General features: G+C 32.9%; 1 long non-coding RNA gene across 1 annotated transcript; it reads right to left on the bottom strand.

The window, feature by feature from the left end:
- Positions 1 to 3,458: 3,458 nt before the first annotated feature.
- Positions 3,459 to 5,714, bottom strand: LOC146937679 (uncharacterized). Its single transcript, XR_015031011.1, has 2 exons — positions 5,409 to 5,714; positions 3,459 to 3,651 (listed from the first exon to the last, which is right to left on the bottom strand). It is a non-coding gene; the product is annotated as an uncharacterized LOC146937679 (long non-coding RNA).
- Positions 5,715 to 16,792: the final 11,078 nt, after the last annotated feature.

Here is a 16,792-nt window from a genome sequence, read left to right as displayed (position 1 = left end):
ATAAACCATTCCTAATGGTATCTTGTCATAAACATGAACACTCAGGATTTGCCTTTTTAACTGGAATCCTACCAGAAACCAGGTTTGCCCTGCAGTGCTTACTTGTAATTTTAAAACATTTTTTTTTCATGCATACATAATCTTATCGGGTAAACATATAATTTATACATCAGTTACTTATTGTACCTTGAGACAGGTGCCGAACTCTGACATTACTTATTTTGAAGATTCTACGAATCACTTGTCTCTTTTCGGAGTCTTAAGAAATCTTTCGATCTCATTACCATTCTTATTGCACCCGAATTCATGGATGACTCATATAACTTGTCGTAGAGAGGTGAAATTAATTACGCCTATACATATAACATTCATCAACCCATCTTGTAACTTAAATGCTCTTAAAACTTCCGACTTAGACCTCCATGCATTTGAATACTCTTAACATATACTTGCACATCTCATAAAACTTTTCGAAAATATTTGTTGTTCACTTCAACACATTTGCTCTCTATAACATTCGCACCCTTCAAGTGTCGTTTCTTGTTAAATAATGACGATACTCATTCTAACATATTACTTTAAGAAGTTTTTTTTTTTTAACATAAGTATTCAGATCCTTGAAACGATTAGAGACATAATCTTTTAAAAGAATTTTGTGAAAAGTGTCATGTAGGATAATAATTTCGTTTCAAGTCCCTCAATATCCATTTTATATTCAAGAGTTTTTAAACCATAGTTCGAAATCTTCATAGCAAGTATCGTGATCATTTAACAAGTCTGGCATAAGAGGGTGTGCAACTCGCCGTGCATAACTCATGATTTATATCTCCATCCATAATGAAATTCTTGAACTTCAAAAGTAACTTCTTTCTTATTCTTTCTTGTCTTACATACATATCTTGGAGACTCACATAAATGCATAACATATATCTTATAGGATCCTTGATCCTCATATTATTATCTCATTCTAAGAACAATAAACTTGAAGTTTCAAAACATCAGATCCGGCTACGATCACATATTACTACCTTATTCTGCATAACATTTCTTCTTTAATACCGGTTCCACACTTTAATAATTCAATCTCTACTTCGAGTCACAAAAAGGATTCCTTCCGCTCTTACATGTATTTCTCTTGTCATGGCACATACTCTTACATGCATCTTCCTTATCATAGTACATATTCTTCATTTGTTGTGTCTCTAGCCTTCCTTATCATACTTAGATGAAGTCACATCCACATACCTTATCCCTTTTCATGAGTGATTACATAAGTCTCCTTTCTTACTTAATATTTTGAGAACTTCTCGCTTGTCCTTTAATGCTTCTAACGAAGGCTCTTACTATCACATTCCATATTCCATGATTACTGTCTGAACTTTATTTATTAACTTTCGTTGCGTCACTCTGATTCCCACCAGTTGACTTTAACCAATATTCTAATCCCTTGAGACGACTGAAACTTCACATTAATTTTCCCATATGAGCATCATCTTCTTGAACTTTTCATATGGCAACCATTGCCATAAAAATGCACCTCACAATACCTTGCAAGATTGAATCTTATAGTAGACTTGTCACATTACCACAATACTTTACTTGGGAATAGACCTTATATTCTCACTGGTTGAGTTCACCTCATGACTTACACTTATCATACATAAACTTGTTTCTGAGAAATCTTGAATTCCCATAGTAGACTTATCATAATTCATACATATTTTCCTTCATCATACTTCACTGCATCCTTGTATTCTCGCATACTATGTTTCGCATAATCAAACTAATGCTTGCTCGTTAATTTCTTTCTTTAAGAAAACATCATAATTTAACACACGGGTCATTGGCGTTGTCAGTTTCTCTTTATATAAAAACGTAATAAGTTTGGCCCCAGTCGTTACTGTAAAATCACGGAATAAGTTGACAACACAACTGTGTCATCCAACCTTAGTTCCGGTGAGTTTAGCCCACTCTACGTGAGTCGTAACAACCGGTACCTACAAAAATTCCATTTTAAAATCTATAAACATCAACTCCAATCACCCATATGTGTCTACCTTTCTAAAATCTTGTAAACTTTTGAATTTAATATCTTAACGGGCTTTAGCAATTCAATTAAGCAAAACATAGATCCGGGGGTACTCATAACTTCCTTAAATCTGAAAATCTCGCGACTTTACATAATTCTTTACCACTTACCTTTCATCTTATGCATGCGCATCCACTTTATCCGTTCATATGCCGGAACCTTAAAACTTTTGACTCAAGCTCTTCGTCAGCTCTTGTCACATTAACTTCTAATGTTGCCTTAAACCGGATTAATACCGTTAATACTTGTCTGCATTTTCTTCCTTAGAAATCATAGGGTGTGATATGCATTCGATACTTGATATTATAGCGAGTGTTTGTTACATAAAAGATTGTGAAAACAACCCCCAATAGCTACTACTGACCCTAGAGACGAAATGACAGGTTTCAGAAAAACTGAAAATTTTGCCCCAGCTTCGCTATTAGCGAAATCCTCTGGAGTAATTTCGCTATTAGCGCAATTTTCGCTATTGGCATATTTCCTAAAAATTAGTTTTCCAGAAAATCATATTTTTCATAAAATCTTATTTCCTCAAGTATCCCAATGCATATCGTTCCTTTCGATCGTCTTAAAAACAATTCTATAACCTTTGCATGACAATCATTAACATCAATCAATTCAATTCACGGCACATTAGAAACTTATATCTTGTTATCCTAGCACTTAACATAAACTTCCACTTAAAACTTTAACTTCGTCCGCTAAGAACGACTTAACTTATTTCTCTGCCAACTTATTCATTGTTAGAACCATATTCTTACTGAACATATAAATCTTTATCTTCCGTTCTCATATCTCAATCCCTGAGAGCTTACTAACTCCATTAACACATATCGACTTATCCTTAACTTGTAGTCTTGTACTTACGTTCCAGAGTATATTTCCTTTGCATACAATAATCCCATTCCAACAACGACTCTTACCGAAGCTTCCGGTCATGCTTAGATATATATATATCCAACTTCTTCACTTACGGATACATGAAGTATCACTAACATCATACTCGAATTGTCGAAACATTTCTTCTTAACATATCTTATATTCCCGGAGGATTCACACTTCTACTTGATTAGTTCACCGGCCACCTTTTGGCACAATCAAACTACTTCATCACATACTTCGTTCCTCCTGAGTCCTATCCAGCTCTCAGGCATCCATCCTAATAGTCGAATGTTTAATTGAGTTGATCAGGCTCAACTAACAACAACAACTAGAACTTTTACCCGGAACCCAATGGTCCCACTACCTTAGTTGTAATTTAATGACCCAAGGCACGGTCTGAATCGACCTGCTCTGATACCAATTGTAACACCCATACCAGACGTATCTAGAAAGTCTGGCACGTGCGTTAATATTAGTACCGGATACATTAAAATATACAACATAAAATTTTCCCGAATGAATAATATTTACATCAAGTCACGTTCGTATAGATCATAATACAATACATTCATCCATACATAAAAATACATCTTTAATGTCCATATCGTCCTGCAGCTTTACGAACGTATCCTTGAAGTAATATCCATCCGGCTCCGAACATGCATAAACATCCTGCTTATCTGAAACAAATAAGGATTGGGATGAGACATAATGTCTCAGTGAGTTCCCCTAAATCCTAGGCTATAGGCAACCTCAAGGGAAAACCTACGGTCACCACGTGTCTACATTACAACCTGACGGTTGATTATACGTGTGTGGGGACTTGCAAACTTAGACGGTAGTGCATACTAGAGCCGTCATAGTCATATCTTACTTGTTATAGGCTTCTCACCTATACATGTCATGGCGGTTGAGGGAACCTAAACCGCATTGCCAAGTGTACGCTATACGTAACAAGGCCTAAACATAAATAACATAGCATATTCATGACATGATTCTAATCCGGACGATTAGGGAAACCTAAGGTCGTCACGGGCATAGCTTTCTTTACTTGTCCTATACATATCTTGCTTTCGTCTAATAGCATTTCATGCTCTTGTTCTTAAACTTAAACGTGCATGAATTCATTCTTACATAAACATAACATAAACATATCGTGCATAAACGTATCTAAGTTCATTCATTAGGTTAGCGTTGAACAAACAGTTATTATCTTGATTCATTTTACGGATAGTCCCGGGTGGAGTAACCCCGAGATCAATCCCATACATGACCGATGTACGTACATCGGACTCCCTCGGTGTCGTGCGGGTCCCTTGCGGCTTAAACCGTTCCCCTTAGGTCGAGAACCTCCCGTATCCCCCTGGCGTGGATAACAAGAGATACGAACACCTACGTCTTGCATACTCGATGACATGCGGGTCCCTTACGGCTTGAATCGTTCTCATTACGAGAACCCCTTGTATCCCCCTGATGTGGATAGCAAGAGACATGTCACCTACACATATTAATCATAGTCTTGTCGTGCATAAGTTAAACATATACATACTTGCTTATTTACCTGAACCTTAATCGATCCGATTGGCGGTAACTTATACTTATTCATACTTAACATGGTGGAGAGAAATAACTTATCATTCCACAACTTACATACTAGCTAAGTTATTCTAGCTCATGTGCGAAGAGATTACACTTCGCGTCTTATCATTCTAGGGATTCTTGCTATCTTTCTAGTTCTCGACTAGCTAAGCCGAGGCTCTACATACATTCCCTTTCATAGTTCATTGCTACCCCATCATGCTTAAACTCTCTTGAGCCATCCTTGTGTTACATGCTAAGATTGCCACGATTAATGATGCAAGGATCAATTGACGATGTGTGCAAATTTCCAATAATTTCTAAAGACCGAAAATGCCATAAACCCAAGTTTCAAGCCATTTATAAATTCCATGATTTGATAAAGCCAAACTTGTTCCAGTAGAAAAATAAGTGAAAACAGCAAAAGAACACGTCGAAACGATCGCTACGGACCCCCACACGACTGCCCCCAAGCACCCGAACGCAGAACAACGCGAACGTTGTCCTGTCTGGGGCGCCTGGCGCCAGGAGTAGGGCGCCTAGCGCTAGCTCCCTGTGTGTGGGCGCCTAGCGCCCTTGTACAGGCGCAGCGCTGCGAATTTTGCGTTTTCGGTGTTTTCGGCCGCGGGTTTTCGCCATTTTCGACCCAAAACTCGTCCAATTCGACCCTGTAATGCACCAAATCCATCCAACAACATATATAGACTTATTTAAACATATCTCATGGCAATTTTAACATATAAATCACAAGAATTGATCAAGAGAACATTAGGGTTCTAAACCTCTCATAACCTTAATTCAATCCTTTCTAACATGAATTTACACAACCAAAGGTAGGTAAACTATCTATGGAACTCACCTAATCATGTTTTCTTGCTTTCCTTCAAGATCCAAGCTCAAACCCTAGCTTTTGCTTCAATCTTGATCCGTAGCTTTCAACCAAAAACCATGCTTTAATCTTTCCTCCACTAATTCCTTGCTTGCTAAGCCACCCATAACCATGCTTGATCACACTAGGAAGAAGTTTGGATGATTTAGAGTGGAGAGGGAGGGCGTGGGTTAGAGAGAAGGAGGAGAGAATTCTCTTCTCAAAACCTAGAGAGAGAAAGACAAGTGAAGAATGAATATTTTGAGCCAAAACCACTTAAATACCCCTTTGCGAGCAATTACCATTATGCCCCTGCCTCAAGCGTGTTTAATCTGACACTGATACTTTATCCGTAATATACTGACATGTCATAAAATATTACCCATGAACTTACTTTCCATGAATATCATTCCTCTGATACATTTCACAGGTAAAATTTCCATTAGCTGACGAGCGGGATGTTACATCAGGTCCGTCCATAGGTTTGACCATTTATTTTTTTGCATGGTATAGATATGTCTGAGAAAGAGGGTGATGCTCAATTGAAAAAGGAGGTTGAGAAGAAGAAAGCAAAAACTACCATGACATGGTACGACATCGAATGCGAAGGATCCGGAAAAAAAAAAAAAAGCAATGTGAATGTGCTAATGTACAATTTCAACAAGATGAGAAGGAGTGAAAGAACGTGTTATTTTGGTCCACAGCCAAAAGTAGGCGCCCAAGGAACCGTCGATGACAACCCAATTGACTTAAGCGATGAGGAAGATGATTAAATGTAATGACTAGTAATAATGTCATATTTTTTGGATGTTATTTTATGTTTTTGGATTTGCTGCACATTTTGGTACGTTTTAGTATACATTTAGGTACTTTTCAATAAATTTGAATAAAGTTGAATAAATTTGAATAAAGTTGCATAAGTATGTGTAACAAACTCCAAAAATACACAATTTTATTTAGTTTTTATTTCATCAACGTTATATTACATTACTTTGTGGTATCATTATCATGTTGGATTTAAATTAAATTCTAGAAAGTTTGCTTAAAATGTTGGTATTAAAGTGTCTTATACTTAGTGTAAAAATTTGCAAGGCTATTTGAAAACTCAAAAGTATGAAGAGAACACATGTATTCTACAAAATCAACTTGATAGGTTATCACATCGAATTCACTCATATAAGATGAGTAACGACAAACATGAATGCATTCCAATATATTCTTTTAAACTTAATTCTACTGCCCTGCCAACTGACAAGTTTCAATTGACTAAGGAGCATGATCAAGCACAAAACAACATCTTACAAGTGCATTCTCGTTCGTCACACTCATCCTATACGAAGGAATTCAATGTGAAACCTATAAAGTTGATTTTGTAAAATACATGTGTCGTGTTCTCTTTATTCTTTTGAGTTTGTCAAATAGTCTTGCAAACCTTTACCCTAAGTATAAGACACTTTAATATCAACATTCTCAGCAAACTGCCATTAATTAAACATAAATTCCAACAAAATAAAGACACTACATAATAATGATGCTACCTAAACATAATCTTGTAGCAGAATCAAACTCTTGAGAATATCTTCAGGCGACCTCAACAACGTTGCATCCATCTCAATCCTCGGGAATATGTAGTGCTGACGAAATACGGAGAACATGCTCCTCACACAGTCGTCGTATGTGACCATTATCTTGTCGGACTGCAATAACCCGGGACGTAGGGGTGAGAATAGGCCAGGCTGCCCATCAAGGGCCTATGACTCGGCCTACTAAAAGCCCGGCTCGACCTAGCTCGTTTAATAAATGATTCAAGCTTGAGCTTTTTAAAAGGCCTATTAACTTAATTAGGCTGGGCTTAGGCTTATAAAAAATGCCTATCAAGCCTATCAGGCCGACCCGTATATAAGTATATTACATTTTTCCACATTTATATATATATATATATATATATATATATATATCAGAAAGAATTACTGATCCTTCAAATTCTCGTACCACAATTATTATTATTTCAGTTTTTATTTATTTATTTTGTATTTGGGATACAACACAACTCTTGCTATTTCTCTCATATATCAGATGAAGTTCATCTAACGAAGAGTTGCTCACACCAATTGTGTTTTATTAGTTTAATTTGTATCTAATTAATGTTTATTTCTATATTAAGTATGTTGCACAAATGAAAGGAAAAAAATTTGATGAACAAACTCTGTTTGCAATTTATAATACAAACTAGGCTTTTAGACAAGCTAATAGGCCAGACTTGGCTTTTAAAAAGGTCAGGTCAGGCTTAAAATAAAGCCTTTGATAGGTAAAAGGCCAAGGCTTAGGCCTTAGTTTTTTCAACTAGGCCTAGCCTATTTAAGCAAAGCCCGGCTCGGCCAGGCTCATTCCCACCCCTACCGGGACGTCCATACAAAACGTCTTCCACCCTCCTTGTGTCTCCGGGGTTAAATCCTTGGTTGATTTCCTTCGGTTGATACTTTAGATATTTTAACGTGACATTGTCCCGAACCTTGAACAAATAAGAGTTTCCACCGTTGAATCATACTTGAGCGTTGGGCAAATTGTCAATTGTTTCAGATCTACAACATAAGAAATTAAATAATTAATGAAAAACTCATTCAAACATTTCATCAAACACTTGAAGTGCAAATTATACATAAACCCTAAAACTCAAAACTACAACATAAACATGCAACAATATATTCAAACAACATAAGTCATTTACATGTAAACATTGTATCATTTTTTGCAAAAAAAAATCAAAATTTAAACAAACCCTAAAACTAAAAAATTTCTAATTTAAGAGGAAAAATCTAACATATAAAATAAAATGTTAATGGTGTTTGATTATGAAAATTTACTTGTTAATGGAGTGTTGGTTGATTTGAACTTAAAGAAATTGGGGTTTGGATGATTTGAAAGAGTTTTTACTTTTTATAGATTTAGGATGAGAAATAAGGAAGAACGAAGAGATAAGATGATGTCTGATCTATAAAGGTACGCCACATGACTTAACTCACGCTGGATGTATCGAACGTGACTTAAGTCGTAGGTTGTAATCCAATGTGACTTAAGTCACGCTATAATGTCTACGTGACTTGTCACACATGTCATTTTGAGAAGTTCGATTACAAGTGAGCAGTTTTTGTAGTGAGAAGAGCAATTTTCCTGTGATTTTTGTCGAATTTATTGTATGTTTAAACCAATTGAAACCAGCTGACTTTGCTCAATTGTTATTTTCAACATTTGGATACTAAACCAATCGATCAATTCATAAATACATTAATGGTTCAAGTTAGAAATGCTTTGATTACATGGTTCGAGATAGACAATAGTAAAAAAGATTGACACACATCAAGTTGACGCAATATTTTTTATTTTTTATTATAGAATTAATATAAAATACTTCAAAAATCTTCGTAGAAAATCTCACATTTTTTACATTTTCATTTTCTAATATTTTATAAATATTTCTATGTATTCGATAGAAATTTTTTTATAAATAAAATAAAAATTAATTTCTATACTTCATTGGTAAGAGAAATACTAAAAGTACTTTTTTTTTAATAAGGCTAAATTGCATTTTTGATCCCCTAACTATTTAGGTAGTATCGCTTTGGTCCCTTAATTAAAATTCGATTTATTTTGGTCCCTTAACTTCTATCTATTACACATTTGGTCCTTTTTGTTAGTTTTAATTCAAAAAGGTTAAGTTTTCTTCATTTTCTTCTGAAATTTTTCTGGGATTCTTGTTGTTGAAGGTTGATGGAGATGATATGAAGATGAAAAAGAGGAGAAGAAGATGAAGAAAACCTAACGTTTTTAAATCAAAACTAACGGAAAGGACCAAAATGTGTAACCGAGAGAAGTTAAGGGACCAAAATAAATCGAATTTTAATTAAGGGACCAACGCGATACTACCTAAATAGTTAAGGGACCAAAAATGCAATTTAGCCTTTTAATAATCACTCTTTTATCGATGAAATTAAAATATATTCTACCATTTTACGTGAGTTCTATTTCTATAATTTATGACTGATGGTGATTAATCTAATAAAATAATGAGTGTTAGAAAGAACGTTAAAAAGAAAGGCATTGTCAACATTATTTGTATTCATAAACTTTTGTGGAGTATCATTATCCAATACGTTTCATACGAATATGTTTTCATGTGTATAGTTTCTAGATTTCATAGAGTATATAGGTACATATATAGTTTTTTTTGTTTAATATTAGTATAATAATTAGGAGTAATTCTTACATAGGCACAAACCCAAATCAAATTTATTTGGTCACAAACACAAATGTAAAAAATTTAAAGAAAAATTATTTAGTCACATCATTCAAATCCATTCTCTTTTTTTTTTTTTTCATCGAGTGTGTGCTCAAATGAAATTAATTTGGGGTTGTGTACAAGTTAGAATTTCCCAATAATTAGTGTGATGTGATAGTAAATTGTTGGAATATTTTAATATTTAATTATATTCCAATGATATTGTGTGGGCAAATATCTTTATAATAATTATATTAGCTATTTATCAATTTGGAGCCTTAGTTGATTAGTGATCAAATTAAGAAATAAGGCTATTAGATTTCTATTTAGAATATTAATTAATTAATGGATATGGACTCAATATGAGTGGATGTCTGGATGGCCCATTAACGGAATAATGGGAAACCCTAATGGTCATCCAATATAAAATAGGCTATGGTCCCCAATATACCGTACACGGCAAACTCTCTCTTCTCCCCATCTGAAGAGAACTTGAGGCATAAAGGTACCGGTTGAGGAAGAACCAAATCAGCTGCCGTTAACCCTCTTGCTGTGTGTTTCAGATTATCACCTCCTCTCTCGGTTTACGGTTAATGTTGAGAGGACTACATGAAAGCTTTATCCAGGTATTCCTAATACCCTAATTCTTAATATCCTTGATAAATCAAACATGTTGTCGATCTGATCATAATCATGTTCAATGTTTTGTTTGCTTCCGCTATTGATTCATAATTGTTGAACATGAAACCTGTTTTTATTTAAACCTAAATTTCCAACAAGGGGTATCAGAGCCACTTCATGTTTGATTTATTGGGATTTATCCATGGTTTTGATTCTAAGTTTGCGTTCTGTTCCCAAATTTTGCATGAACCCTAATTTAAAATTAGTGAATTTTTGAACCGTAATTTAAATTTGGGGTTTTAAATCTCGGTTTTAATTTTTTATTTTTTGGGTCTAACGTTTCATACATACCGACCATCGGGATTATTCTTTTCCCTTTATTTTCAATCGTATGTGCATTTTAATGGCTTGACTTGGATTAAAGATTTATGTGGAATATCATTCTACAATTTTTCACTCCTTTGAATCCAGTTTTTTTTTCCTGAACTGTTAATTGCTTGTAGTTATCAATTTATAAGAAAATTATATTGATAATTTATTTATTTTAAAAATAAAGTTGAATGAAAATTCCGATTGATTTTGCTTCCTGTATGTACCTCAAAAGTACGCCTGCAAACTTTTTTTTTGGCTTAACAGCGTATAACATTATAGCTGATAAAGCGTAATTGTTCCTTCCTATATTGTGGTTTGTGCTTAATTTTGTGAATCCAATTTTTGTGTGGGATTTTTGGATATTTTTTTTCCCAACTTCTGTGGATCATAATGTGTCTTGGCTTTCACGTTAATTGGTTAATTGATTTCATGTGAAATTAAGATAACTTATATATAAATTTTTCATTTTATAGACAAGTGGCCACATGGGATACGTTTTTTTCAATATGGATTAATTTGTTAACAAACTGTTTATTTTGATTAATTTGTTAACAAACTTTTGTTTCCACTATGGATCTTAGGGGATTTTAATCTATTGTGGATTGTTTTGTTTTAAAAAAAAACTTTCAATTGAAATCTCTGAAAGATTGGTGTATATGCACGTTTTTTCAAAATAAGGATTTGAATATGGATATGATAACTATTTAATTTGAATTTAAGTATCGGTTCCTTACTTTGAAATCAAATCTTTCATTTTGACTTATTTATAAAGTTTTTTTTATATTGTTATATCTTTCTGGTAGCAGGTGTAATAAATATAAATGTGTTGTTAACAAATAAGTATTTGGATTTGATTTGGCATGATTTTCAAATATCATTATCATATCTTGCAGCTTAATTTTCATTTGAAATTAGTTTTTTTGATTCACCAAGATTTCGTACATAAAAGTTATTTCGAAAAGTAGGCACATAAAGATTAAAATATATTTGTGATATATTTGTTGCCTTTTAATAATGAATTTCAAAATATTAGGAGCATTTTTTTTGTACATAAGGTAAGAATTTGGTTCTTTAAAGTTTGAGAAATAATAATTCTAGTTTTGTTTGTTTATTTATAAACATAAAGCATATTTCCTTATTTAGGAAATAATTGAGTCTAGAGTTATTCATTATTTTACGTAAAGAATCAATTGGTATATGCGAATCAATTGTGACATTAATATTTTGGTGTGTATAAGATTCAATTTTCTTTTGTTTTGAAATTGAATATTTTTCTTATAGCATGATTATGATGTTAGAGTTTATTGTTATTAAGTTTTCTACAATATTTTGTCTTATCATGCATTTTGAATATATTTCATGCTATTTTTGTTGTCGCTTTTATGTGATATTTGTAAATGCATTGTCATACACATGTTGGTGTTGTTTTTTTTTTTTTGGGACTTGCATCTTCTTTTCAATTATTGTGAATTTGTCTTCACACTTAAGAGTTGTTGAGTGGCCTTATGGTTATTTAGCAACATAATGAACTAATTTGGCCTACATTATGTCGGTAGTGCCTTGTAAATTTAAGACATTTCCCATCTGCCATGTAAATTTAAGACCATCATTTAAATTCATTTATTGAATTGTCTAGTAATTTTGGTTGTTTTGGTTGAAACAACAAGTTGCAAAAGTAACCTCTGTTGCGTAGATTTGATTCAATTGGAATTACAAAAGATGTAGTATGGAATTGTTCATGCGAGCTGTTTTAGTCGGCTAAAAGGAAGGCACAGCTTGGCCGGATAATTACATACCTGCGATGGTAAATATGAGGTAATTATTAAGTTTTCCATGTGGATAATGAGGATGTCAAAAGGCACCCATTATCTGACAGGAATTCTTAAGTTTTATCCATGTGGATAATGAGGATGTCAAAAGGCACCCATTGTCTGACAGGACTTATTACCGTATTTGATCATTGCATTGAGATTACCGTTGGCAATTAATTCTTAGCAATCAAAAGATTGTGTTTTAATGGTGCTTTGGTATCTTGTTTTTTTGGGTCTTTTAATTTACAACTTGTGATGTTAAATATGTGGTAATTCTTAAATTTTTCATGTGGGTAATGAGGATGTCAAAAGACGGCCATTACCTGACAAGACTTCTTAAGTTTTTCCATGTGGATAATGAGGATGTCAAAAGGCACCCATTATCTGACAGGACTTATTACCAATATTTGATCATTGCATTGAGAGTACCACTTGCAATTAATTCTTAGCAATCAAAAGATTGTGTTTTAATGGTGCGCTTGGTATCTTGTTTTTTGTCTTTTAATTTACAAATAAGAATCAATTGTGCATGTCTTACAATTAATTAATTTTGACATGTCTACTAATGTTGTGTGAATGTAAACTCATTCAAGTATTTAAGAGTTTACATCTACACTTGTGATGGTAAACACACGACAATTATAAGAATTTATTCTTTGTTAAAGTAAATTGTCATTGTTTGATCATTGCTGTAAAATACCACTAGCAATTGATATCATTGTTTAAAGACTTGATATTGATGGTGCACTAGGTATTTTGGTGAGTGCTTTTACTACTCTTGTTCTCTTTAAACTAATATAGTTTATGTATCTGTTAATTTGAGTTAAATTTTAACTCTTAAAAGTTCCTTTAGGAATTAAAGAATAATATTTACATTGTTCTTGGATCTAGACCTTAAATAAGGTTGGTGAAACTCACATTCTCTCAAAAATTCAGCAACTAATGTGAGAATTAAGTTTGACAAGTGAGTATGCGCCAAATCTCATAGGTCACGTGAGATCATAAAGCTGAAATATCATATGTATTAGAGGTGTTGTTTAAGATAACAAATTTTTTGTCATATTTTCTTTGCTTAAACTAAGGTGGTTTCAAAAGCAATATAGAGAAAGACAAGCTCTCGTTGGAGAGTGAGTATTTCATTAAGATTATTAGGCAAAGAAAATGTTAGGAGCACATTATGTAAATATTTAATCTTGCTAAGACACTATAATTTCGACTATCACATGACTTGTTCGAAAATTCAGTAATTTCGACTATCATATGACTTGTTCGAGAATTCAGTATATAGTATTCTATTTGCACAATTAAGTTTATAACTGTTACAGTTAGAAATGATCATTTAAATGATCAATTCATAAAGTGTGCAAATAAGGAAAGGTTGAAGCAAGAGAAAATAAAATGGTGCTCATTCAGAAAAATACCTCAAAAGATAAGGGCAAATAAAGAAAGGTAGTCTTGACTGATTTATGTCCAATGATGTTGAAAGATATATCAATTTAGAATGGACATAGTCGATAAAGATTATTTTATTCATCTTTGAACTATTTTTAGATTGTCTTTATTAGCTTATTTTTTGTATTTAAAAGACAATTTGGTGAATCATTATTTGAATTAATTTTTGTTTTAATTTCTCTTTGAATAAATCAAGATATTTTGAGTTTTATTTTCAAATGATGATTCAATGTGTCTTTTAAGTTCAATTATTAGAGTCGATTCAGTTATGATTGTGACATTCTATATTGTTTAAGGTTTTGAATACTATAAATTTTTCGTCCCACAAATTAAGGAAATTTTGAGACATAAATTGTTAAATTTTCTTGAGGATATTGAGTTTGGGGGAGAGATATGGTAATAGAACAAAATTGAATGAGGAAGAATTAGTTCTAAACTAATTCATGTAGTTACTATTATAGTATTTTTGGATCCTCATAAGGCCATTATTGTTCTTCCTCTCAATCAAGTTAAGAAATTAATTCATATAGTTCAAACTCAACACCCTGAAGAACTAGGGCTTCTAGTGTCATAAAGAATTGACTGAAAAGAGAAATTCTACTTGGTTTAATCGAAAGACTCTATTAGGACAGTCATGATACTAGTTTGCTTATTATAGCTACATAAGATGGATGGAAATACAACGTTTATTAATGGCAACATTAATGATACAATATGGTGCAACTGAAGAAAACTTTTGTGTCAATGGATACAAAGTAGATGGTTTGCAAAGTCATGAAGTCCACTTATGAGTTAAGAAATTTGTCTCTTTAGTGTTACCACAAATTCTCATAAAGTAATTATCTCATTTGGTTTTGAGATAATATTATGGAGAGTTGTGGATTTAGTAAGCTCAGTGGAGTAAATTTATATTTCAAGTTTAATGTGTCAATTATATTTTAGTTAGTCAACAATGATATATGTTACGTGAAACCAAGAAAATCTCTAACGAAAGTTTAGCGACGAAAGATCTTGGGGACACTTCTTTTGTATCAAGTTTTGGATACTTAGAGATTACTCTCAAGGTATCCTTCAGATGTCACAAAAGATTTATATCAATAAAGTTGAAAATATATTGACATAATAAGTTATGGGTGACTATAATCACCGAGAGAGACTTTTCAGTCTCAAATATTGCCTATTAGGAAATTTATGAATTCAGAAACTTAAGTATATTCTTATGCTTTACTTATGGGATTCTTATGTATGATCTTATTATACGCATTTGGAAATAACGCATATAATTAGATTGTTTGACAGATACTTTAACAATTCAAAGTTTGAATTGTTGAAAAGGCAACCATAAGGATTATTAAAGAGAACAAGAGAGCTTATGCTCACATCAGAGATCTAACAATTTGGAGATCATTAGTGTGTTAGAATCTGACTTTTGGATGTTTGTATATAATAGACATCCTAACTCAGGAAATGACTGTAAGTATTTATGTCACTTGGTTGCATAATAAAAAGGCACTGAAAGACCACTTAAGTTATTTAGTGACATAATGTAGTCATATAATGTTTTAATAACAAAGTTGATAAGATTCATTAACTTATAAATTATTGTTGTTAAATGATAGAACATTAGAGACAAACTTTATGCTAGCTGACCCATTAATCAAAGACTTGACACCTAAGGTCTTTCATATTGTTGTTGTCATTAAGGATGTCTTGGATTAGTGGGAGTCTCTTTCATTTTATGTTCTATACTTTTGTTTTGGTATTGATACAGACTTTATGTTATGATTTTCTGCAGAAATAAAGTTTAAGAGGTTGTTATTGTTATAACCATTTTTGTATCATTTGTGCAAATATTGAATTTGCAAACTTCATTTTGATCTCACTAAAGTTTTAAGTTGGATCAGTTGGAAATAGACATGATTTAGAGATCACATTACATGAAATTTCCATGCCACTCATCCATATCGATCTATGTCATCAAGTGCATTGATATCGTGGTCGTCGGGGTTCCGTCACGTTATACGTCAGTGACGACAGCCGCGGTGGTCCCATTATTAATGTATGAGGTGGACCAGATTGTAAAGTTGAAATCTAAAGATAAATAGCATTCATACGCGCGCCTAAAGAACTCTGGTATAATTATTAAGATATGTAGCCCAAGTGGGAGATTGTTGGAATATTTTAATATTTACTTATATTCCAATGATATTGTGTGGGCAAATATCTTTATAATAATTATATTAGCTATTTATCAATTTGGAGCCTTAGTTGATTAGTGATCAAATTAAGAAATAAGGCTATTAGATTTCTATTTAGAATATTAATTAATTAATGGATATGGACTCAATATGAGTGGATGTCTGGATGGCCCATTAACGGAATAATGGGAAACCCTAATGGTCATCCAATATAAAATAGGCTATGGTCCCCAATATACCGTACACGGCAAACTCTCTCTTCTCCCCATCTGAAGAGAACTTGAGGCATAAAGGTACCGGTTGAGGAAGAACCAAATCAGCTGCCGTTAACCCTCTTGCTGTGTGTTTCAGATTATCACCTCCTCTCTCGGTTTACGGTTAATGTTGAGAGGACTACATGAAAGCTTTATCCAGGTATTCCTAATACCCTAATTCTTAATATCCTTGATAAATCAAACATGTTGTCGATCTGATCATAATCATGTTCAATGTTTTGTTTGCTTCCGCTATTGATTCATAATTGTTGAACATGAAACCTGTTTTTATTTAAACCTAAATTTCCAACATAAATAAGTAAATAATAATAATTCCTTAAAAAAATAATATAATTATTATTCTATCACATTTGAAGGAAAAAAAAAAACA

The sequence above is a fragment of the Medicago sativa genome, chromosome 3 (assembly GCF_051527215.1).
Source record: "Medicago sativa cultivar Bolivia chromosome 3, Bolivia_mono, whole genome shotgun sequence".
NCBI classification, from domain to species: domain Eukaryota; kingdom Viridiplantae; phylum Streptophyta; class Magnoliopsida; order Fabales; family Fabaceae; genus Medicago; species Medicago sativa.
This window is presented reverse-complemented; position numbering and strand designations above follow the sequence as displayed.